General features: G+C 39.6%; 1 long non-coding RNA gene and 1 other non-coding gene across 2 annotated transcripts in view; both read left to right on the top strand.

Moving 5' to 3' along the window:
• LOC150067338 (uncharacterized) overlaps positions 1-26,547 on the top strand; it is a 137,832-nt gene that overhangs the window by 5,312 nt on the left and 105,973 nt on the right. The window lies entirely within an intron of this gene.
• LOC150067339 (U6 spliceosomal RNA) lies at positions 13,691-13,797 on the top strand. Its single transcript, XR_016534696.1, has one exon. It is a non-coding gene; the product is annotated as a U6 spliceosomal RNA (small nuclear RNA).

Genomic DNA, 26,547 nt, shown 5'->3' with positions numbered 1-26,547 from the left:
GTAGTTCATGGCTGTAATTTTATTCACTCAGAAGGCTAGAATGCAAAGAACCATAGTTTCAGGCCCGCCCAGACACAAAAAGTTTGCATGATATGCACCTGTCATCCTTGTCCTGGCAGGAAGAGTAAATAGGAAGATGTTACCCCAGGCCAGCCCAGGCAAAATATAACACACAATTTAAAAATAACCAGAGTAAAAGAGACTAGAAGGAAGGATCAAGTGGTAGGATGCTTATTTAGCAAGCATGAAGCCAGTACTAGCCAAAAAAATAATAAGTGTAAAAGGAAAGGAAACTTCTTTAAAAAATAGTTTGTATTGAAATAATCTGAAAATATACAAAGTGAACTATGTTAAATATAATCTCTTTCAACAAGTATTTTTAGTCTCTCCTACACTCCAAAGAGCAGTATTCTAAAAAGGAGGCCAGTGTTTGACACTTCTCTGAGGCTCCTTTCTACTGATCACATTTCCAAATTCCAGTCACTTTAAGACCACCATTTTGGTTTGAGTTGTATCTGTCTGTATCTCTTTTAGTGTGTGCTGTTCATTTTGTTTATCTACAGATTCACTCACTGTGGTGATGCTATCCATGTTAGCTTTTCCTGAAGTAATTTTTGTAACTGGGTAGTTGTAGATTTAATATGCTAATTTGCCTACTTCATTCCAGACCAACATGGACCAGCACACTACCATCTTTGGAGAAATTCCAGATGGAAAGTTGGTGTTCAAACCACTTAGCATACTTTCTAAGATTCATTATCATGAAGACCCTGATTTCATCTTCCTTCCTTCCTCCCTTCCTTCCTTCCTTCCTTCCTTCCTTCCTTCCTTCCTTCCTTCCTTCCTTCCTTCCTCCCTTCCTCTCTCCCTTCCTCCCTCCCTCTCTCCCTCCCTCCCTCCTTCTCTCCCTCCCTCCCTTCTTCTCCTCCCACCTCTTTTCTTTTTGTGCCAATGCTGGGAAATTAATTCAGAGACTCTATAGAGACTGTCCCTGAGTGTTTCTACCTAAGGCTAGTGCTTTACCACTTGAGCCACAGCTCCACTTTCAGCCTTTTGCTGGTTAATTGGAGAAAAGAGTCTCATGGAATTTCCTCCTGAGGCTGGCTTTGAACCACAATCCTCGGATCTCAACCTTTTGAATAACTAGGATATAGGTATGAACCACTGGAGCTTAGTCCATGACTTACTCTTTTTTGTGTGTGGATAATCTTCAATTGTTCAGGTATCTGTCATGGTGATTGTCCTTAATTCCTACACTAGTCTACATTCGTTTCTATGCATGCCTGAATAGTCCTCCAGATGCCATGTAGATCTGTGCCAGGGCTCGTCTCTAGGCTCTACCTCCTCACAGCCTCAGATCTGCACTGCCCTCCCATACTGTGTGCCAATCACTGGTTTTAGACTTTATATGATGTGAATGTGTCAATTTGTACTAGAATTAAGAGGTCCTTCTCCCTGGAATTTGCTCCTTGGGACTCTTTAATTTCAAACTCTAAACTTCATGGGCGAGTTTTATCCCAACTCATTCAGATTTTATCCCAGAATCCTAATCAGGGCACAGCATTGCAGACTGATTGTCTCACCCAAGGGGAAAATTAGGGTTTTCCACGGCCATTTCCTCTGCCTAACAGTCCTTCCTCTTTCTGGCCTTTTTTTTTGGTGGGGGAGAAGGGGTGAGTCAACAGGCTTGAACTAGGCCTGAGTGCTGTCCTTGAGGTTTTCAGCTTACCCTTGAGCCAAGCCTCACTTCCCATTTTCTAGAGGTTAATTGGAGATAAGTATCTCAGGTCCTTTTGTGCCCAGGCTAGCTTTGAACCTTGATCCTCAGCTCTCAACCTCCTGAATAGCTAGGATTACAAGTGTGAGCCACCATGCCCCAGCTCTTTCTGACCTTCTTATGTCTTCCTTCATAGCTTGTAAAACTGGGCTTCATTGTCACCACTCCTGAAAGCCTTCTTTTGGCTTCTCTAGGCAAAGTTACATTTTCTGTGTTTTGTTGATTCATAATACTTTATAATTCATAATAAATTATAATTCATAATAATTATTGGTCTAGATACATGTCTGCTATTTGTTTGAGGTCGTACAAGGAAGGGAATTAATTGTAGTTCTTTTTGTTTGCCCAGCACTTAACACAATGCCTAGAACACTGACAATACTTAAATAATGCTTATTAAATGCAAGAATAAATGAATAAGTTGGAAGTAAATGTATTCATGTACTTTGGAATAGAGCTCGAAATATAGTTCCTAGGTAGGACACAAGAATGCAGGAGAAATGCTCCTATCATTAAATAATGTGAATGAATAAGTAGCCATGAGCTCCCCCGCTCCATATATATACTCTACTCCACTTTCCTACCCCCTTTTCACTCATGAGCCTGGAGACTCATGGCGCAGTGAGAGCATTAACTTAAAGATGAGCAGGAAGTGACCCATGACCTGGGAGTGAAGTGTCACATTCACACCCAATCCCCAGAGACTCACTGAACTAAATCCTATGAAGAATTCTGGTTCAGCTAAACACTAGGAGAAACACAGCACAGTGATGCAGTGTATTCTCCCCTTGTTTCAGCTGAAAAAAAAAAATGTGAAAAGGGGACAAAAGCCAAAATTAAATAAGCCAGCTGGTTTAACTTCGCTTCTTGCATATTTTCCACTGCAATCCTCTCTTAGTCATAAGAGCTTTCTCAGTCACTTTTCATTTAGCTGAAATGTTTCTACTTTTCTACATTAAAAAAAAAACCAGAATGAAAGGTTGTGTCTTTAGATCTCTTTCTATTCTATCCTTTACACACACACACACACACACACACACACATACACACACACACACACCTACTATGTAGGTTTAACCTAACTGTGTTTGGTTAAAGCTCATTTGTGATAACAACTACCTCTCCCAACACAATCTATTTTTATTTTTCCTTTAAAGAAACAAAGCCCATTTTACTCAAGGTACAAAAAATAATAACCGTCTCTCCACACCACACCCCTCCTACCACAGTGCTCCCTAGACACAGCCTCCTGGTGTCAGGACTGCCCAAGAGCCCAGGGTACAGCTGCTGACCAATAATAGCTGCTGGAGAAGCCAGCAAGGAGACAGGGCCTAATTTTCTTGAACTCTTCCACCTCTGCTGCTTAGTCCTTAGAAGGAGTGTTTTGATTCTGGGCTGGAAGGGGGATGGGAAGAAGTACAGAGCACTTCAGCTTTTTCTTTTTTTTTCTTAAGGTCTTTTTTTTGCCCCCTAATTTTTGTCCTAATCTTAAAGATCAACCAACCAAAAGGGGAGAGGAGGGAGAAGAAAACAAAAAATGCATCGTGTGTGTGTGTGTGTGTGTGTGTGTGTGTGTGTGTGTGTGTGTGTGTAACAACTCCATTTTAAGAAGAGTTGCTGTATAGTCCTCTCTCTCTGCTGGAAGCTATGATCTGCTCAGCAGAGGAGAATCTGGCTGGCATTCCAGTAACTCACTGCCCTGGTTCAAATGACGGGGCATTGGACACTGGTGCCAGCTCAATATTTCCATGTGGGCAAAATAATGTCAACTTCTTCAAAGGATTAAGGAGACTCCTACAGTTCTGCCCCAGCACCTCCTGCCCTGTGATACCAGACATCTCTTCTCCTGATGCCTCTTGCCTCTTTGGGAATGTTTCATTTGCTTAGAGCCTGGTGTCTTCCCACATTGGCTGTGGCAGCCTTGGTCTCTGTAACTTCATGCCTTACAAGTCTCTGGCTGGGTGGCATGGTGCAGTCATCCTGTTCTCTTTGAAAAAGTTGGAGAGTGTGATGTAAATGAGGGCTTTGAGCCTTGCTTGCCAGGCTGCCCCTGTGCCCTGCACTCAAAGGAGAGGAGGTGCTCCCTCCCTAACAAAAGGCCCTCTAATCCCCATTTCCTTACACAAAAACTGGAAACAAAGGCTCCATGGAGAGCAGCTGGTAGGGGCTCAGGTTGGAGCCTTACTGGAAAACCCCAGTCTCCACAGGGGCTAGGGATAGATTGGTTCTACAATGGTACAGTGGACCTGGATATTTAATGAATGAATGCAATTTTTGGCAGAAGAGTTGGCATCTGTAGCTATAAAATATTTTGTGGACGAGTTCTTGATTCTAAATACCTCCTCCATCCCTGGAGCCACTAGGAAAGGAAAGCAGTGAATACTCTTAACTTCATTAAATCAGAAAAGATGGCTGTGCTACCCCTTCACAACTGCATGTTACCTCTCCTTCCCATTGGCTCTGACTATGTAACCCTTGGTGACTTTATTTTACTTTTTGAAGTCTCTAACATTCCCTGATAGCTAACCGTGTTTCCATGTAAGCAACATTTCCTAAAGTCCTACTTCTTGTGCATTTAGAGTTTTTCTCAAAGCACACCGAGCTTCAACTTCTAGGACATGAAGGCAGTTAATGTAGAGTCTTGCTTAGGAGATCACAGCAATTGATGTTAGTGTCTGATGAGTCTATGGGACCACAGTGAATAAAATTAAAATGAACAAAAAGTATAGCTGGCTTTTTCTAATACATTGGCCAGGGAAATGCTGGGAACTTTCAGCTGCTGTTTGTTGGCTCAGGGGAGAGTTACTGGGAAAGAATAGGTATTAGTTACTTGTAGTGATTTGTGACACTGTTACGCAAGGATCTCGATACTTTGTCCAAGGGACAGATAGCTGTACAAGAAAAGCATCGAGGGAATGAGTGAGGCCTATGGGATTCTGGATTCTGGCTGGAAACAGGGAACACTCCCTTCTGATTTTCTAAATGCTACTCCCAGCTCTTCCTGACTCACACACTGTCATAATTGAGGCTTGAATTGAAGTGCTTTCTGGGTTGCTAAGTGTGATCACACTTAATTTCAAGTAGCAAAGTCCATTTCGACCTGTATTTTCACACTGACAGGATGAATCTGAATAATAGCTGCATTGAGACTGGTTGGGGAATAACTTCCTTAATTGACATGAATGTTACTTTTGAAAAAGAGAGTGCATTTCAATAGTTCAGAAAATCCCTTTGTCTGACCCTCAGATCACCTTGGGAATCATGGCAAGAGCATCATCTCTTTGAATATGCTGGTGAGAAGGGATTTTTGTCTCCACTTGTTACCCTGGGTCTACTCACTCTGTCTCTGCTGGGGTGTTCACACCACTCTACAGTAAGCCCCACCTGTCTCAGCTTCTTTCAGTCCCCTGACACCTTGACTCATGAGCCTAACTTGATTTTCTTAGTCTTCCTAGTTTCTCTTCATTTCACTGGACAGGTTTCAGGCCATTGAACCTGGATAATTTCCCATGGTTTGGTTTCTGACTGTATCTTAGGACACTTTTGCCCAGACAAAAAATGGGAATCAAGTACTGTCCTGCCTTTGTTTGTTTCCCAGAAGATGTCTTAAAACATTTCTTAGTGCAATGTCCTACACACATTCTTCACAGAGATGGTAATGACTGCTTGTGGCTTGGCCCACTCAGGATCCACCCTCTGGATCTGGCACTGCCATCTTCCACTCATAGCTTTCAAGGTTGTCATTTTTTGTTGTGGCAAGTCAGAAAAATGGTTCAGGAGTATGAAAGACCAGGCTTAAAAGTGTATATGAACCAACCCATTATTTCTACTCCTATATAAAATCAGTTATAAAATCAGGTTAGAGTATAAGGATGTCTGGAAACTGTGGTTTCATTCCTAGATGGAATTTAGGGAGAGAAGAGAAGCAAACAGGCTGAAGGACAAGTCTCTAATCAGACACATTGATTTTTTTTTGCCTTTTTCTTTTTTTAACATTTCAATATTTTTTATTATCTTTAAGTTGTTGTACAAAGGAGTTGCCATTCAACAAAGCAGTTTATGAATACAGCGTGTCTCGATCACTATCAACATTCTCAGCTTTCAACATTCTCAACCATCTCTCCCAATCTACCCCTTCCTTCAATTTTCTTTTTTTGCTAATCCTGGGGCTTAAACTCAGGGCCTGGGCATTGACTATGAGCTTATTTTCTCAAGGCTAGCCCTCTATCACTTGAGCTGCTGCGCTACTTCCAGCCTTTTCTGTTTATGTGGTACTGAGGAATCGAACCCAGGACTTCCTGCATGCTAGGCAAGCACTCTACCACTAAGCCACATTCCCACCCTCACTTTTCTTAACTTAGTAGTATATATGTTGAAATTATTTTGCCATTTAACAAAGCAGGTTACGTATGCGGTACACTTGGATATGTCACCTGCTTCAACATTTTCACACCCCTTCGACTCCGGTTTCCTTATTTTTCTTAATTTTGTGGTAGATACAATAAATGAGAACCTATATTTTCCCTCACTTCTCCCTCATTCTTTTCCCTTCTCCCCTTGACCCCCACCCATCCTCTTGCAAATGCCCATTTTCTGGTCATTGTTTTGTTGGGCTTTGGCTTAGTCTTTCTGAAGAATTATATTATTTGATCCACAGAATCTATTATACTTCAATTCTTTCTTTTAACTCCTGACTCACTTGACATCCTTACAGGTGACAGCCTAAAAGAGATATTGAAAGCAAAGAAAAGTAGTATATCTTTTGAAATATTAATTTAAGAATATCTCAGGGAAGGTTCTATGGGTCTACCTAGGTCATTTTGACTGCCTCACGGTACCACCACTGGAACTAAAAAAATTGAAATGCTCTCATTGGTCTTGTCCATTCTCTGTGACGAAGAAGAATGAAGTTTATTCTAGGAATCCACCACAGTGGGTGCCTCACAAAATTCTGATGTTAACATGAGAAGGGGTAGCAGTGATTGTTGAGTAATGCACCTTCTATCTGGTGAATATAATGTAACCCTTCTATTAATTACGACAAAAATAAAAAATTCTGATGTTAATATAAAACCAAAGTTGCGATACATATTGTTTTGATGTGGACATTAACCCATCGAGCCTATTTGGCTAGTGGGACACCTCAATCTGACATTTTCTTTTCATTTACTCATTGTTTGTTAAGGATCTGATATATACAAGCCCCTGTGAGTGAAGCATTCTTACATTATTACATCCTAGAGACACACTAGGCACTTAGGAATTATAACTCAATCACTGTCATAGTCTTGTAACTCAGAAAATGTTCTTGAAGGGAACTGAAACTACAGTTTCTGTCAGTTTAGAAACTAGAATGAGATCATATAAGATTTCTCTGCTCTTTTTCAAAGGCGATTGCTAAGAAGAATCTAATTTCAAGCCCATTTCCTTCTGACGTGATGAATAAGTTGCATTTATGTAGAATTGTTTGAAACAGTATCTCCGATATCTCAATCTTGTCAGCTCCCCTAAAGCAGAAAAGCTAGGAGATAGAGAGGTTAGGTGTCTGATCTAGAGTTTGATTTCAAATCGATCCTCTTACTCTTAAAAGCATTTTGCTAGACACATTGAAGTGATCAAGTAAAGCAGATACAGTCTTTTTCCAGTGCTATGTTAAGGGAGCTGTTTTTAAAGAGAGGTCTCTCAGACCAATGGGATCAGCATTACAGCAGGAGCTAATTCTTGGGTCCCAATCTAGATGGGCTGAGTCAGTGCCTCAGGGGTTAAAGCATAGCTCAGTCTACTTGAACACATTCTACTGAAGACTGTGCTATCAGCCCCCAAATTTAGACTAAATTTTTGTTCCACAATAATAATTTTTCAGATGATGAATAAAATGGAAAGTTGACCTTTTTTTGGTTCTATATTTTGGATTGTACTTTACCCCGAGGTTAAGATGGTTTTATCTATTTAACAACTTACTTTTAATGACTCTCTTCCCATATAAGGAATGAATAATGATTGAGCATTGGATGTAATCTGCATTGTCTGCTTGACTCAGCCTAATTAAAATACAGGCATGGTGATGACTTTATGAGCTCCACTGTCTATATTTCGGCTATCTACATGTAGATCTAGACCTAGGTCTCTATAGTTCTTGTATGTACCACCTTAAAAATAAACAAATAAAGTCTAGGTTCAAAACTAAAAAATACAGGTGTGGGTTTTAAACAAACCTATTCTGGTACAAATTGTTTAAATGGGACACAAATGGAATAGGTTGTTTTTTGTTGTTGTTTTTTTGTTGGTCATGGAACATGGGCCTGGGCATTGTCCCTGAGCTCTTCAGCTCAAGGCTACAGCTCTACCCCTTGAGCCACAGCACCACTTCCCCATTTTTGGTGGTTAATTGGAGATAAGAGTCTCATGGACTTTAGTGCCCTGGCTGGCTTTGAGCCAAGATCCTCAGATCTCAGCCTTCTGAGTAGCTGGGATTACAGGTGTGAGCCACTTATGCCTGCTTTCTTTAATGTTTATAAAGACAGTCAGCACCCCTTCAGGAAGTTCACTCAAGAGTTGGTTTGAACAGGTCTGGAGGGCTCTGTTGAGTAAGTGGGAATGCAGATTAGTCATTTTCAGAGACTTACTCCTCTATTTCCACTAGCTCTATCTCAATTGTCTTTTGAGGATATATTGGGCTCTCTCCATTTAAATTGACTAGCAGAGGAAATAATTAGAAATCTTTTGCCACATGATTCTACACATTATGGCTTGGACATTTGGAAAGAAGATGCTAAAGCCAGTCTTTCAGGAAAATGGAACATGGACGTTCACTAGACAGAGTCACAAGTGACACATGCCTTCTCCCACTTTTTCTCAAACATTGTTTCTTTATAAAATACTGATGACAGCTTCAGGGTACAGTTAGCCAATCTGCAGGAGAGGTAAAAAGAAATGGTATTCTACTCATGTCATTAGACTTTGCCTCGTGCCTACCATTTATGTCTCTGAAGTCTCATAATCATGCATTTTGTAGGATTAAAAGTCAATTTCTCCTATATCTTAGTCTATTTTATGTTGTAACATCCTTAAGAGATGGATGCACCCAGCTGGTGGACCACTGAGAAGATGGCACTAATGTTGTATGCTCACTGTTCTTTCCAGGATTTAGTAATGGAGAGTGAACAGAGACTCAGAGGTCAAATGAAGCCTTCAGACTTAAAGCTGAATAAGATACTTGAATATCATTACCTGTACAGCATCTTACCAACAACCCATAGTTTACTAAGTTTGAGGGAGAATTCTGCAACCAAGAAATTGTAAGCATGTGCTGAAATAGCTTGTGCCTATTAAAAAATCTTCTTAGGTAAGTTTCCAGTTTCCAGACCATCTAGAAGTGAGTTGCTAAAGCTGAGTAACTCCAAAGAAAGATATACTTGCTAATGTCAATGTCAGATGTAGTTGTGACAGGCAACAAAGAATTTCCAGGAGTGACAGTGTCAGAGAATGGGACAATGGATAAGTCAAAGTGACCAGAAACTACAGCCAAAATACTGCCAGCTGTGTCAGCAATGAGCATCCTCCTTGCCACAATGCTGTCATGGGTATGCCATCTCCCTCCCACCCTGGTAGAATTTCTCCACTTCCAGAGAATAATAAACTATGCATCACATCTGCATATTTCCTCTTTCTTGACTCTCCAAACTCCCAAATGGTTTTTCTTTTCCAGTTTTCTTATTTCCTTCATTACTACTTTACATTTGATCTCAGAGAGGCAATAACTTTACATGTAAAGCAAGCAGCCACAACTGAACTCAATAGAGACAATTGCATGTCCAGAGATTCTGGGCTTTGATCTTATATGCAATTAATGGATAAGACTTATTTTATGGATAGGAATTAACATCTATGTATGTATGTGAAGCTGAAAGGATGGTGTGTAACTTTTTTTCATTCCCATGACAGAATACCAGAGAGAAACAACTTAAAAAAGAGGAGAGGTTTATTTAGGGTCATAGTTTCAGAAGATTTTAGCCCAGGGTTGGTAGCTCCATTGTTTCTGGTCCACATTGAAGCGGATCATCATGGCAGATTGAACAAGTTGCTCACTTTATGACAACCAAGATGCAGAGAGAAGTGTGAGAGAGGAGACGAACTTTAGCCCCTAAAGACATCCTTCCAAGCTACTGGATGATGTCACCCTATTATGAATGAATCTTCTCTCTTTGTTAATTGTCTCTGGCAAGGCACTCATAGCCACACCCAGAAATGTGCTTTAGTAATGTAGTGTTTCTCAATTTAAACAGGTTGACAAGATTAGCCAGCATAGATAAACTCTGCTACTTGCAATGATCCATCATTCTTCCTTATTAATAATAGAATCTTGGTCAGTGACCAAAGTGGAAATAAATACTTCTATAACTCACTTTTTAGGTGAGGCCATGTGCTTCTATGTCTGGCTAAAGAGATATAAATAGATATAATGTAAATGATTATCCATACTTGATTCAGTAAGTTAAGGTGAAATGAATTAGACTGAGATATAAAGATACCGTCTTGGACCCATTTCTTTTGGTTGGTTGGTTGGTAGATTGGGATGAAGGGTTTCTGGACACAGGGAAGTATTCTTGTGTGTTTGCACTGTGTGCTCAGAAGAGAATATGTTCTAAAGAGTGTGAATTCATTAGTGTTTCTTGCTATATCTAAAGCTTGCTAATATAGATTTTTCCTCCTAGTCCTGGGATGTAAACTCTGGGCCTGGGTGCTGTCCCTGAGCCTCTTTGGGCTCAAGACTAGCACTCTATCACTTGAGCCACAGTACCACTTCTGGATTTTTCTGAGTATCAGACTTTCCTGCCCAGGCTGGCTTTGAGCCAAGTGCCTTAGATCTCAGCCTCCTGAGTAACTAGGATTACAGGCTTGAGCCACTGACACCCAGCACAAATACAGATTTATATATAATATTGCTACATATTTTAAGCCAGAAATAGAAGTAACTTTCTTTTTTGAAGCAATTCTAACAAAGATATAAGAAAGACACTCATCTTCAAAGAAATGAACCATGTGTTCCTTCATTTCTCCCAAACTGAGTCTTAGTTGCTAGAAATAGAAAGAGTTGTGCTATTCCTTCACGGCTATAAATCAGCTGTGCAAGTTAGACTTCATCATGGTGGCAAATACCTAAGAGAAGCTGTTTCTAGGAGAAAAGATTGATGTTGGATTGTGGATTCAGATGTTTCGGTTCATGGTGGACTGACTCCACCATGCATAAGGCTCCAACTAAGGCACAATATCATAATGGAAGGGCATAGTAGAGGAAAAATGCTCACTTCAGAGTGGCCAGCAAGCAGAAAGGCAATAGGGATTTAACAGGGAACAAGGTATATCCTGCAAGCACTTGCCCTCAGTAATTTACTTCCTCCAAATAGGCCTTATTTCCCAGTATTTCTGCTACTTCTTAAAATAGTGCCACCAGCTCTGACACAGGTCTTCAACACAAGAGCCTGTGGGCAGGCATTTCATGTTCAAATCCAAACAACTGTAAGATTTGGAACTTAAATGATAGAAGTGGCAACCTTGTAGAACATGTCGTTTGCAGCTGGGTGTGGGTGATGCATTCCTATAATCCCAGCATTGTGGAGGCAGAAGGCAGGTGGATCACTAGATCAAGGCCAACCCAAATAGGAAATACAAAGCCTGCTGGCCCTGCTTGGGGAGACACTATGTTGACTTAATACAAGACTGCCTCAATAAAACAAATAGAACAAAAGAAGCAAGCATTATTTGTAACAGTGATCCATTCACATTCTGTTGAGATTACACTCATGATGGCGATGAAAATGTCCAAGGAAAATGAGTGATAGTAATAGAATGGAGGTATTTTAAGCTAATTAGCTGTCAGCAATTAGCTTTAAAAGCCCATTAGTCACCCATCTTCAACGCTTTCTGACTGTCCAGGAGTCACATTTGTTGCCTGTTGTGTCTCCTCACTTCTGTGGACAGAAATGCAAATAGATGCTCTTCAACTGTAAAGTGTTTGGTTCCATCTACATTTCCCCAATAGAATTTGGATGTAGTCCCGTTAGCTGATTGATAAATGAGATCGATGTTGGAGATTAAATTGGACCCTCAATTTATAAGGATAGTTAGAGAATGCTATGAATATTCTTATCCCCACAATGTTAATGGTTTATCAGAGTACTTTAATGAAAAATATATCTGTCACCCTTTAATCTCAAGAACAAAGGCGTGAATTCTGCACAGTGTCTCATGACTATAATTCAGTCATAGGGAGAATAAGGTGAAAGCATTTGAGAGGATTTCAAATATGAGAGGGTTTTTGAGTTTGGGCTAACGTGGCTAAACAACAACATTGTCTCAGCAATAACAATAAAGCAACAGCAACAAACAACAAAAATGAGATGCTTGAGGCATACTATTTTAAAGATGTAATTTCTTCTCATTGCAAGACTCTACTGAAAAATCTCAGTTAAAAATAACTGTTGTAACAGCAATGGAGTATAAGAAATTCACAAAGATGGTCTGCTCCAAATTTTCCTAATTTTAAATATTAAATTTGAAGCATGCTGAATAAAACTCACGTTCATTCTAATAGTAGAATTTCTGTTTTGTTTGCATGTAGCTAATCAATGAATGTATTTTTTTTCTTTAATTCCTGCACTGAGTTTAGGGCTCAAATGTGTGCATCCATGTGTATGCGCGCACGCGCGCGCACACACACACACACACACACACACACACACACACACAGGATCTGAATAGGCTGAGGAATGATTAGGTGATAAGATGTACAAAGCAACACCAGCAGGTTGCCTTTCTTTTCTGAAATAAAAGGTTTATTGTGTAGACTTCCAAATGACAAAATACCTTTCTAAAAACGGAGATTTGAAGCTAGTTGATATTTCACTGCAGTTTAAAAGCCTTTTCCAAGCTTAGATTAATGTATTGATAATTGAAAACTATCTGGACACGTTATATGTTGTAGATATTAATCCGAGGCTTTGCTGAGTATCTGTACCTTCAGATCTTTATGGTGGCTAAACCCTTAAATCCTTTCTAGACAAAGGCAAAGTAGAAATAAATCCATTTGTCAATTTAAATTAAATTGAAACGATTGTTCCATATTTGTTGAGATGGCTGTCGTCTAGAAGGTATCTGTTTCTCTTATCCATTCAGCCTTATTAAAGATTAAACTGCCCACAATGGCTTTGTAAGAATTATATGGCATATTATAAGCTAGATTAAATGATTTCTTAGAGCAGTGTTAAAGAACATCCAGATAATTATTTTGCCAGTCCTGGGCCTTGAACTCAGTGCCTGAGCATTGTCCTTGGGCTTTCTCAAGGCTAGAGCTCTATCACCTGAGCCATAACACCACTTCTAGCTTGTTTCTATGTATGTGGTACCGAGGAAGCAGACCCAGTTCTTCGTGCATGCTAGGCAAGCCCTCTAGCACTAGGCCAAACTCCTGACCATGTCCACATAATTTTTATAACATAATGAGCCAAAGGCATTAACTTCATTTTGCCATTGCTTTCTTCTGTTGCAAACAATTAACTCTCTTATTTTTTTCTGGAGAAATGTTACTAAAGGATGATTTGTTTACAATGCCTTTCATTTGAACATAAATGTCTCCCAGTCACAGAATTTCACACTGATATCCAACAAAAGAAGTCTCTGCTGTTATAGCACATTTGCAGTGTATAGTTAGATAAGGATATACAATTATGCTTCGTTGAGTATAGTATGGTGGTTTTCCACATAGTTGGTTTAAAATGAGTCTCCAAGGCTCTAAACTACTGGCCCAGATCTCGTAAACTTTTGAGACCTGTTAAGTTTTGTAAGAAGATGTCTTTTTTTTTCTTTCCCTTCCATTATTCTAATTAACAAATACCAGTCTCTAAAGACTAGTGGGTGCTCACTTTGGCAGCACATACACTAGAATTGGAATAAAACAGAGAAGATTTACCTGGCCCCTATGCAAGGATAACACATGTATTCATGTAGTGTTCCATATTGTTTTTGGAAGTTCCTCCAAAAACTAAATATAGAACTTCCCTACAACTCAGCCTTAACACTCTTGGGCATTTGCCCAGATCATTTCAAATCAGGATCCGTAAAGACACTGGCATACATTATAATATTTTATTCGATTATGAGAAAGAATAAGATTATGATATTTGTAAGGAAATGGACGGGCCTAGAAGAAGTCATGCTAAGTGAGGTAAGCCAAATTCGGAAAAACAAAATGGCTCATGTTGTCTCTCATACATGGAAGTTAGATTGAAAATATAACTGGACATGATAACCTAAACAGGACTCTAGCCATTCACATACAGACTGGAGAAGAATATTCTTAGGGGAAGAACACAAAGGTGTGACTTTTTTGAACATTTAAAATACTATTGAAACAACCACCTGGAAGTGGAAATAGGTTTTTGGAGGAAGGAGGGTAGTTGGTGGTGGTATGTCTGTGCTTTGTGTTTTTTCTTTCTTTTAGGGAGTATAAAGTAGGAGCGGAGAAAGGGAGGAAAGGGAGAGAGGTGAACACATGCATTTGTGCTATACTGTATAGACAGTGTGGAAAATGACAGATATAACTTGTGGGCAGGGATGGGAGAAGTGGGTGAAAGCAAAGGAAGAGGAAACATTGTCTAGAAAGGAAATGTACTCATTACCTGACTCATGAAATGGCAACCCTTCTGTATAACACCTTAATAATAACACAATTACATGGAAAAAATAATTGTACCCATTTGAAATTAAGTAGGGCCACTGCAATGAGAAAGATATGACAACTCCCAGGCCCTCAATCCCATATGTGGAAACGATAGGCGTGTTGAAAGAGGTTGAGTTGAGGGAAAGTTTCGATAGACAAAATAGAGAGGCTTACATAGCTCTTTTAGGACAGTAATTTCCTGTGGGCATTAGTGACAAAGGTAGCATCAGTTAAAGACTTGGATGGGCAATGGGTAGACACATGTCCTTGAAGTATTGTGTGTAAGCTTGTAATGGTTGTGCCAGGTCATGGTTCCAGTAGAGGCTTTTATTATAGTTCTTGTTTTGAGCTTGTGTGTGTATTGATGTTAAGGTTTAACAAAAGTGACTCCATTTTGATTCTCATAACTGTTACCCTCATTCTACTTCTTTCTACATTGTCCTGTGCTGCTTTGTAAAGTTGTTCCCTTGCTTTTAGATTTATATGAACCATGGCCATGACATATAATTTTATATTGTAAAGAAAGACTTGGATTTGAAAGTAGTGTTGTGATTTCTCCCATACTTTGGTCTGCCTGCTGATTGTATTTAGACGAACTTTTTTCTGGAAACCCTATTATTAAAACTTTTCATGGACTATAGACATGGGATTTGGGAACAGGATGTAGGTCTTTCAGATTAGAGTTATGATAACTCCTACTCATTTGCAATAATTTTGTTTTGTTTTTGACTTAGGAAAACTCCCAGTTAATGATCCGGACTTGGATCTATTTAAAGAAATTCTAAATTAAAAATGGTAAAAGAACTAAATGAATCTCAGAAAACATTCACAAAACAAATAAATTTGCATCTCCACCCCTGCTGCTGTATAAACCATAGGCCTTTCTTCTTATTTTTATCGTTTCCTTCCATTTTATTTGGTGTCTCCTCTCTTCTTTTCTCCCTTTTGTCCTCAGGGGCCTGACCATTCAGATGGAAGTCAGAATCTTAGAATCTGCCTCCTTTCATTTTATGATCCTACAGACCTCCCCATATTCTTCCGTCTTCCTTCTGATTTCTCCCAACTTTCTGTTGCCCATTCCTTCTCTGAGCTTCTCTGCCATCCTCCCTCTGCCCTGAGTCTCAAAGCCCTACCTTCCTCCATTTTTTCTGCTATTAGTCAAATGTAACCTCTTGCATTGGAAACTCTTAATCTAGGTGGATTTTGTTTCCCTAAAATCAGGGTGCATTGGAACAAAGATTTTATCTGGATCTTTCACTGCAAGAATTTTCTGGCCTAGCAAAGCAAACATCAGAACAGGGCTTTTCATTTCTATGAATCATTTTGTTACAGGAATGGCAACTAAAGATGGCCTTCCCCACTGTAAGCTGTGAAAAAAACCAACTAGATAAATAGGTATAGGAACAGATAGGTAATAAAAATATTAACTCTTCATACATATTGATTCTTAGGAGTCAAACGGAACTAGAAACCCTACCTCTACTTATGGTCAGAATCAGGCTGCCATCTTAAACCCTACTAATGATGTCAATGCAGCTGGACAAGCAAATGTGAAAATTCCTCCCCATGTCTCACAACATGGAAGAGAAGGAAAATGGTGGGACATGGAAGAGAAACAATTCTTACTCATCAGTCTCAGTAGTGCTGCTTCTGGAGTGTTTGACGCCCTTTGAGGAATAGTATAGTATAGCTAATATAAACATACAATCAATGCTAATCCTAACTTCATCCATTAGAGTAAGTCATATATTGGAATTAGATTAACCTATTCCTTTATCTAGTGCAACAGGACTCTGCATGTGTGTGTGTGTGTGTGTGTGTGTGTGTGTGTGTGTGTGTGTGTGTGTGTGTGTGGCCATACTGGGGCTTTGACACAGGGCCTAAGCATTGTTCCTTAACCTTTTCTGCTCAAGGATACTGATTGTTACTGGAGCCACAGCTCCACTTTTGTCTTATTTTGCTGGTTAACTAGACATAAGCGTTTTCTAGACTTTTCTGCCCTGGTTGGCTTTGAACTGTAATCTTCAGATCTCTGCCTCCTGAATAGCTAGGATTATAGGCATGAACCATTGGCACCTGGGCTCAATGCATTTTAAAATAAAACTATGATCGTAAAAAAACTTTTTGTGGTTAGAAACACTTCTATGAAATACAATAAAATAATGATTGAGCATTTGAAAATGTTTTGAGCTCCAAGGACACAGAAATTAATTGGACATGGGCACTGACTTTCATCAACATGGGACAGGCACAAAAAACTAATTATATATAAATATGTTAAAAATCAGTAACCAGGAGGCTGATCTATAAAGTTCTCAGATAGTAGAGTCATCTTAGTTTTGCAAGTTACTTGAAAAATCTAGTTAGAATAGATGACTTTTGTAAAGTATGAAGCCTACACATTTAGAGGAACCTTTTTGAGAAAAACAACAAAATTATGAATTCAGTATCTAGCTCAAAAGAGAATAACTAGAATGAGATTAGAAACCATAAGAAAACCCCTAGAGCTTTGGAAATAGAGGCTTTATTTCTGAGTTCTCATGGGGTATTTTCTAAGAAATGTTTTGTTTTTCATTCTATCTGTCACACTCTACAGCTTCTTACAAACTGTGGAACTCAGGGAGGGAGCAAGTAAGGCCAAATAGGGAAAGTTCACTCCTTTAGGATAAATCTACTTTGGGGAAAATTTCCAGAGGTTTAGGGTTGCCTAAATTTATAAGTAAGAGAGGTGACTGCCAACAGGCGAAGGACTGGGAAAGGGCTTTATCCACTACATTGTGACATTTGCCTATCCTTCACCAAGCTTCAAGAGAGGCAAAAGTCACTTCAGGCCTATGTGATTGTGTTTCTATTAGAAATGAGTGAGAACAAGTTACTTCCGTGTCTTGGTTGATGTGGAATTAAAAAAGGAGGTCTATTATCACTTAAGTTATTTATGCTACAGCATCTGAAATACCATGATAGACATACCGAAGATATATTGGTTGTCCATTGCTGTGTAACACACTTTCTCAATACTTAGTAAAGGTAATTGATGCACACTTTATGATCTCTTAGTTCCTCTGGGTAGGAGATGCATCTTAGTGAGATCCTATGCTTCCAGGTTCTGGCATCAATTGATATTTTTGTCTGCTAGGTGTCTTTAGAAAGGTAAATTAACTTTCTTAGACCTAAGTCCTCTTATGCTTGCCTATGAAGTAGCTGGGAGTATAGGCATTCATCATAGCCAGATTGTTCTTTGATAGAGGGTCCCACTAACTGCATGAGCTAGTCTTGATTTGTGATTCTCTTTATCTTCACCTCTTGAGTGTAAGATTGTTTTAAAAAGTATTTAAATGGGGCCGGAAGTTTGGCCTAGTGGTTAAAGTGCTTGCCTAGCATGCACGAAGACCTGGGTTCGATTCCTTGGTACTGCATACGTAGAACAAAGCTGGAATTGGTGCTGAGGCTCACGTGGTAGAGCTCTAGCCTTGAGAAAGTACAAGGACAGTGCTCAGGCCCTAGCTCAAGCCCAGGACTGGCAAAAAAAAAAAGTTTTTAAATGGACTATTGAAGCATTCCATTTCTTTCCCTTTAGCTGTTCTTGCCCTGGCTCAGAATCCCAGGGACCAATCTCAACAAAGGGACACATGAGTCTTGCTGTGAGGTGATGCATTGTGGTTTAAACAGGGGCTAAGTGGAGAAACTTCTGGAAGATATGTAAAAAATTACTTTGATACTTTTTTCCTTTGGCATGTCCTGGGGATTGAACCCAGGTTCTTGCATTTGTTAGATAAAGACTCTACTACTTGAGTTACACCTCAAACCCTCAAGTTCTATGGTTGAAGTGTTCCTTTGGCCATTTGGAAACTGACTTTTAAATTTACTATAACTCTGTGGGCTTTTAAAAAAAGTGTTTTTTAATTTTATTGTCAGGGTAATATATAGAGGGATTGCAGTTACATTTGTCAGGCAGTGGGTGCGTTACTACTTGAACATTGATACCTCTTCCCATGTTTTTGCCCCCTTTTCCCCCCACCCCCCCTCCCAGTCATCTTGTTTCCCCCTCCCCTTCCCTATGTTTTTGTTTGTTTTGTTGGTTGTGGGGCTTGGACTCTGGGCACTGTCTATGAGCCTCTTTATGCTCAAGGCTAGCATCATACCACTTGAGCCACAACACCACTTGTGGCCTTTTTGGAGTAGTTTATTGGTAATAAGAGACTCATGAAGTATTCTGCCCAGGCTGGCTTTGGACTGCAATTCTCAGATCTCAGCCTTCTGAGCAGCTAGGATTATAGGCGTGAGTCACTGGTGTCTGGCTTATATTTTTATTATCTTTAAGTAGTTGTCTAAAAGGGTCACCATTCAACCAATCAGTTGAATACAAGATTTTTAAAAAAATTCTGTCGTCCCTTTCATCATTCTCTCCCATCCCTTCCAGCCCCAAAGTCTTAAACTCTTTAAAGAACTTTATTTAACACATTTTATTTCCACAGGCAAAGTGGTTAAAATACAAAAACAAATTATTACTAGCCTCTGCCCCAGAGGATCTTCAGTTTAATGGTATATCAAAGCGTGTAACCAGGATAAAGTATATAAGAATTCAATCCACCTGAACTCCCTCCCATGCATAAGTCTCTAGTGTTTCAAAAAAACATGAAGCTTGGAAAGAAATGGAATGTTTCAATAGTCCATTTAAATATGTAGCTTAGAGTTTGACAGGGGAATTAGCATTGGACCAATCATTACAGACAGGATCAATGTTTTCATGGGAAAACCAAAAACCAATCTATCAAGGCTACAGAAGAAGTGGGAGAAGGATAGCATAGGTCATTTGGAAACCCTAAGCATTGGAGAGCTCACTCAAGGGTTAAGAGGTGTTAACATCAAGAACTTTTTCTTTTCTTTTCTTTTCTTTTTTTGCCAGTCCTAGGGCTTGAGCTCAGGGCCTGAGCATTGTCCTTGGGCTTTCTCAAGGCTAGAACTCTACCACTTGAGCCTCAGCACCACTTCTAGCTTTTTCTATGTATGTGGTACTGAGAAATTGAACCCAGGACTTCATGCATGCTAGGCAAGTACTCTACCACTAGGCTAAACCCCTGGCCAAACTTTTTGTTTTATAAGGACACAATTGTACGCTGTTGGACACTGTTCCAAGTTCTTACTCATTCAGTCAACACTTGCTGATTATATTGATTATGGGTTGTCTTTCTGGGAGACACTGAGAACAAAAAGATATATAGGGCAGATCTCCATCCATAAGCATGTAGAAAGTGTGATAAAGCCAAGATGGGGACACAATCCAATGCTCACACAATTGAGGGAACACTTCTAAGGGATTGCTTCTGAGACTTTGACACAAATCAAATCTAAAAACATTAGAAGAGATCAATCACTCAGTGGCTATGGATTTCCAAGGAAGTTACACATACAAATTTCTAGGGTGGGTTTTACATGAACAAGATCTTCATGTTTACATTTTTCAATTACTAAAAAAAAATCAAAATATTTTTTTATTGCCAACTGAAAATTTGCTAAGATGTTAGATTTTAGATGTCCGTACCTTCCATGCATGCAAAAGGTAATGCTGGAACGTGATGGATAGGGTCATTTATCTGACAGTGGCAATCATCTTATTAATAGATGCATTTAAAAAATCATGTAGTATTAAATATATATATATTTATAATATATAATATATTAAATATACTTATGATATAGGTAGGCTAAAAATGACTAATGTTCATCTTTATGAGCATCTGTCTACATTGTCAACAATATGAGTTGTAAATGAAACAGTTAACTTAGCAAAAGACAGTAAAATAGTGAGTCGCTGAGTTGTTCTTTAGATCTACTGGATTTACATCTGTGAAGATGAAATGCAGCAATCTAGACTTTTAAGAAAAGCCCCAGTGATGCTGTATATTGACTGTGTTAGCAGATTCTTAGGGGCAGGATATGATACCTGCATAGCTGTTACCATACTTCTCTAAGTATTTGCTGCAGGTTGTTGATAGCCTATTAGAAAAGATCCTCAGTGATATTACAATGTGAATTCTCCACCCTTCTCTTGTGTAAATGCTAAGCTCCAGCACCTCAGAACGTGATCTTCATGAAGCAGCGTTTTTACAAAGGTCATCAAATTAAAATATTTATAAAGTAAGGGGGAGCTCCTATCTAATAGAACTGCTCTGTTCATTAAGGGGTGGAAACCGAGAACAGGAATTATTCCATGGGATTGGGAAGACAGATACTGGCAAGCTAAGAAGGAAAGCCTGCAGCACACTGTTCCCTCATGGTCTCAGGAAGAGCCAACACTGCCGACATCTTGATTTGGTCTTCTAGCTTGCAGAACGGTGAGTCAATTCATTTCTCTGCTTCAAGTATGACCTAAAACAATAGGTTAGGGTAGCCTCAGGAAACTAATGCAATGATTAAATAAACTCAAGAAAGTTAAGAAGATTTTTTTCTGCTGCAACATTCCCAGAAGCTCCTCTATGCCAATGTGACGCCGGTATTTGAGGGGACATGTGGCCCAGTCTTCATACTAGAAGTTTGATAAGAGAGTGCTTTCCATTTAGCATAGAGAATCTTCTAAAACCAGCGATGTGTGCCTCTTGTGCAAGGAAACATTAGGCTTATTTTTATCTTCAGGCTCTTGAACTGGACTACTTTGAATAAATAAGGGTATCGGTGAGAGTGTTTGAATGTATTCAAACCTAATCCATCCCATTCACTGGGGGGAAAACAACAACAAACCAATAGGTCCAAAGAAATAATCTGGTGGAGGTGATCAGGCATCAACTTTCTTGATTTATGAATCCTTTATTTCCTCCTAGTTTACATCCTTAACTCAGAAGCAGTCACTAGAAGGAGTGAGGGGGAAAAAAGCCAAGAATTACTGGAGCAGGGTACTGTGGCTCACGCCTGTAATCCTAGCTACTCAGGAGTCTGAGATCTGAGGATCAAGGCTCAAAGCCAGCCTGGGCACAGAAGAACCTGAGACTCTATCTCCAGTTAACCTCTAGAAAATGGGAAGTAAGACTTGGCTCAAGGGTAGGATGGTAGCCTTGAGCTGAGGAGTTCAGGAACAACTCAGGCCCAGGGGTAGGGCGGTAACCTTGAGCTTACAGACAGCATCCAGGCCAGGCCAAGTTCAAGCCTCATGACCCACAACAACAACAACAAGTAGTTCAGGAAGTATGGGGGGGAAAGCTGTTAAGGTTTCTCTCTCTCTCTCTGTCTCTCTGTCTCTCTGTCTCTCTGTCTCTCTGTCTCTCTGTCTCTCTCTCTCTCTCTCTCTCTCTCTCTCTGTCTCTCTCTCTGTCTCTGTCTCTGTCTCTGTCTCTGTCTCTGTCTCTGTCTCTCTCTCTCTCTCACACACACACACACATTTATCTTCCATGTGTTCTATTTATCCCGACTGTTGTTCACTTATACCTTGCCAAAATTGGTCTGTTCTTAAAAATGTAACCCTCACAAAGAAATGGAACTTATATTGCCAGTGGTTAAAATGAAAAGATTGGAGCTGGGCCGGGTGGCTCACGCCTGTAATCTCAGAAGGCTGAGATCTGAGGATTGTGGTTCAAAGCCCAGGCACTAAAGACTCTTATCTCCAATTAACCTCCAGAAAACCAGAAGTGGTGCTGTGGCTCAAGAGGTAGCCTGGAGCTGAAGAGCTCAGGGACAACACCCATGCCCAAAGTCCAATCCTGGAAACTTACCAAAAAAAAAAAAAAAAAAAAAAAGCTTACATTCACGGTTGTATTTTAGTTTTCAGACATGTGTAGGTAGAAATCAGGAAGTTTTCGTGTGAGCCTTTCCAAACTCAGAGTTTCCAAATGTCTGTAAAATTGAGGTATTTCAACTGCTTACTATATGATGTGTTTATTTTAGATGGAGCATTTTTATATACAATCTATAATTGTGACAAGTGTTTGTGACTTTACCCAGTAAATGATTGGGATCAGGAAGTTACAACATTCTTCATCACTCTGTTTTATATTGGAAATCCATTATTTGGATGTTCTACCCACTTCTCTGCCTAGTTCAGCTTCCGCTTCTGTCAGGCCTTCTAACTATGCCTTCAGAACTGCCGATTTCTTACCCTAATCATGTATGCTGCCAACTCCAACAGTTCCCCATAACCAGTGCCCATCAAACAAGGCCACTTTCAACTCAGAAAGCAATATTCTTAGTTCTTCTTTCAGAGCTTCTGATTTATTGAAAATGGGTAAGTTGAGAAAGTTTTAATAGGCATCCCAAGTGCACTTGGTGGTTTACAACGTGAGTCTTAATGATTGGTTCAACTTGAGAATCAATACTTTTCATTTGGTATTTGCCTTATTCCATCTCATACTATTAGTGAGCCTTTCTCATCTGGGACTGCTCTTTCCTTAACTGAATTACAGTTATTTATTTTTTAAGTTTTAAAAGCCATGTTGTGCAGCTTGGGACACCTCTAAGTCTGTTTTTTAAGTCTTCGTTAAAGTTGGTACTCATTTCCTCTGGTGACCCTGTTTTATGAGAAGAATATTCATCGTCATGACATCTGTTTGGTTGTTAGTCCTCTTGGGATGTTTGTGATTTTCACTACTCCATGTGGATCCCACTTGCCTGGGAGAGCTGTAGAAATTGGGGGAGGTGGTGTAGTTTCAGCTCCTGTTGACAAATTGTGGAAGTCACTTCTCAAAAGCTAGAACACACTTCACCAAATCCAGGGACAGAAAGAACCTTTGCCTTTGCATTCTACTCCTAAATGTCTCCATGATCAGTTCAGACCCAAAGATAATCCCTTTCCATGGGCTTAACTTGGGGGTTTGCAAACTTTCAAACTAAACCTATCTCCCAAGACTGTCTTATTTCCTGGAAGCATGGTGCTCATGTTCTTTTCCCAGCCATATCATGGTTAGTGAACAGGGATTCGTGTATCACTAGCCTTCTCCCCAGAGGTAAGAAGCCTCATAATAAGCCTCTAGTTCTTACTTTACCTATTACCTAGTTTCAAAAGGACTCAGCTTAAGCTGGGTGGCCAGATGTTGGTTTGAATTTGAATGAGGATCAAGGATCATGAAGAGAATCAAGGCAGAAGTTCAAGTGATCATTTTTCAAGATAATACTCATTTTTACTGTACTTTCCATGTATGCACATCTGATGTCTCTAGCTAATGGGCTTTGAATATAGTCTCGGTCTTAATTCGTTTGCATTATTATAACAAAATATCTTACAGTGGGTAATTTATAAACACTAGAAACTTATTCTTCACCATTATGGAGTCTGAACCCAATGATCTAGATGCTGGCAGTTTCAGTGTGTACTACTGACTCACACTCTTGGGTGCTATAGTCTCACTCGACAGTGAGTAAATGAGCTCTTCCGGGTCTTCCATTAGGGCACGGGTCCCATTCATGACCTGATGACCTCCCAGGAGCCCTAACTTCTAATATCATCAGCTCGCTGATTATGATTCAAACCATGCAATATTTTGGGAGGGAGGCACAAATATTTAGTTCATAATATCCCTTAATAGCCCCATACCTTATTTTCCTTATTTTGAAACAGAGATAATCATCTCCATAAACTGGCATTTAAGTCACAGCTGCCACATTGCACACTGTCTCTGTGCCAGGCACCTGGATAAGTGCTTTACAAGCACTAATGCCAACTAAGATAACACCCACACACCTCAGCATGTTGCCAGGCACAGGTGTGTGCTCCACATTGGCAGCCACTTCCCTGTGCCCCTCACAGCAGCTGACCTCCACGGTCGCTGAGCCCGTCTTATTGCAGACAAACTCTCAGCCCATATCCTTCCAAAAGGCCATATATGCATGAAACATTTGCGTATTATGGAAAATCACCTCTTCTCAAAGACAAGGACTGTCTACCATTCCTTTTGTTGTTGTTGTTGTTGTCATGGGACTTGAACTCTGGGTCTGAGCATTGTCCCTGAGCTCTTTAGCTCAAGGCTATACCCCACCCTACCCCTTGAGCCACAGTGCCACTTCTGGTTTTCTGGTGGTTAATTGGAGATGAGTCTCACAGACTTTAGTGCCCAGGCTGGCTTTGAACCGTGATCCTCAGATCTCAGGCTCCTGAGTAGCTAGGATTATAGGTATGAGCCACCTTGCCTGGCTTATTGTTCCTTCTTTTAGAGCCTTGCCCTTTGAATTGAGTGGACATTACAAGAGAGAAACAAGAATTAGAGACATCTACCTTTAGTTTTTTGTGTGTGTGTGCCAGGGTAATGTATAGAGGGGTTACTTATTGAACATTAATACCCCTTCTCATGTCTTTGTCCCCCCCTTCCTCTCCCCTTACTCCCTCCCAACCATTTGTTTTCCCTTTTCCCTTCCTTACTTCAAATAAACAAATGTATATACAATACACCAGGTAACAAAATCAGATGCAGTGACCACATGAGATTACCCATAAGGGGAAAAAAGAGAAAAGAAATAACTACACATAGTATATTGACAACAACAATCACAGAGATAAACCTCTTGTTTCCATATCCTAGAGTTCATTTTGTTTAGTCTCATCCTCTATGGCCATATGTACATAGCTTTTGAGCTATTGTGATCCTCTGCTAGTAGAGTCCTAGATGTGAACTAATTATTACATATGAGGGAAATCATGGAGCCTATGTTCCTTTGGGTCTGGCTTATTTCACTTAATATGATTTTTTCTAAATCTAAGTGGAGATGTTATTCTTTCTGATGGCAGCACAGAATTCCATTGTGTATAAATACCACATCTTTTTGATCTACTGAGGGCATCTGGGTTGGTTCCATATCTTAGTTCTGGTAAATAATGCTGCAATGAACATCGTTGTGCTAGTGGATTTAGTATGCTGTTGTTTCTGGATGTTTGTGTAAATAGGATTGCTGGGTCATAGCGGAGCTCTATTTTAGTCTTTTGAGGAATCACCATACTGCTTTCCATAGTGGCTGAATGTGTTTACATTTCCACCAACAGTGTAGTAGGGAAAGTTCTTTTTTTAAATGTTGAAGTGTAAAACAAGAAAGCTTATGTGAAACAAGAAAGCTTTCAAGTCAGAGGGCATACCTATAGGGATGCTGGTAGAAGGTTCTGGAAAAGGTGTTATGTTGCCTGCCTTAGACACTTGATCTCATAGTTGTAAAGTAATTTTTAAAAATTCTACTAATGCTCGGATGTTTATTTCATCAAATAAACTAGTATTTACATTTTATTTGACTTGGTGTTTCTTAAATAACTATTCATTATTTTAGTACAAGTACATTCTACTGTAAACATTTGTTTACAGGTAATTATGTTTGGGATTACAACTCTTTGTGGTTTGGGATGAGGCAAGGGTTTTGTTTAATAGAATACATAATTATTTTCCTTTTTTTTTTTTTAACTCAGGGCCCCATGCTCATTTAGAATGTTTGCTTGGCTGGCACTCTATTAAATGAGCCATACCTCTAGCCCAGCTTTTTGCTAGTTTTAGAGATGGAAGATAGAATCTCTTTTTTGGTAGGGCAGAATTTTAACCTAGGCCACAGGATCTTAGCCTTTTGAGTAGCTAGACTTACAAGTATGAGCTGTTTAGACCTTAATGCATATTTATTAATTATGTGGTTTGAGTTCTCTCCTGTGTTAGGAACATCCAGGAGAATTAGGCTTGTGTTTCTTCCTTCACTGATTGTAAAAGTATAGAACTGAGAAGGAAAGGGTATGGATTTGGACATCTCACATCCAGCATTTGAGTCCTGAAACACCACTTACATCTTCTACGTACTAATAATGAACCTGTTAGTGGCTTTTGTGTTTAGCTACGCAAAGTCTTTCAGTGAATTCCTTTATGGATGAAGAATCAAAATTACTTATGAATACTGGATTATAGGTCCTCCTTTCCTTTATTCTCCTTCATCTTTTTAAACATGATACTGTAAAACAAACAAAAAAAGACATTTTATCTTAAGTTAGAAATGTCAACCACATTTCAGTTCAGTTTTAGGCTTCCTTTAAAAGGAATGACTTTTCCACATAACAATAGCCTTGTTTTTATAAGTAGTTGGTAATACCTGCAAATGCGTAAGGCAGTCA

Source organism: Megascapheus bottae, chromosome 2 (assembly GCF_031878675.1).
Source record: "Megascapheus bottae isolate mThoBot1 chromosome 2, mThoBot2.hap1, whole genome shotgun sequence".
Lineage (NCBI taxonomy): Eukaryota > Metazoa > Chordata > Mammalia > Rodentia > Geomyidae > Megascapheus > Megascapheus bottae.
Note: the sequence above shows the minus strand (reverse complement) of the source record. Positions and strands in the feature narration are given on the sequence as shown.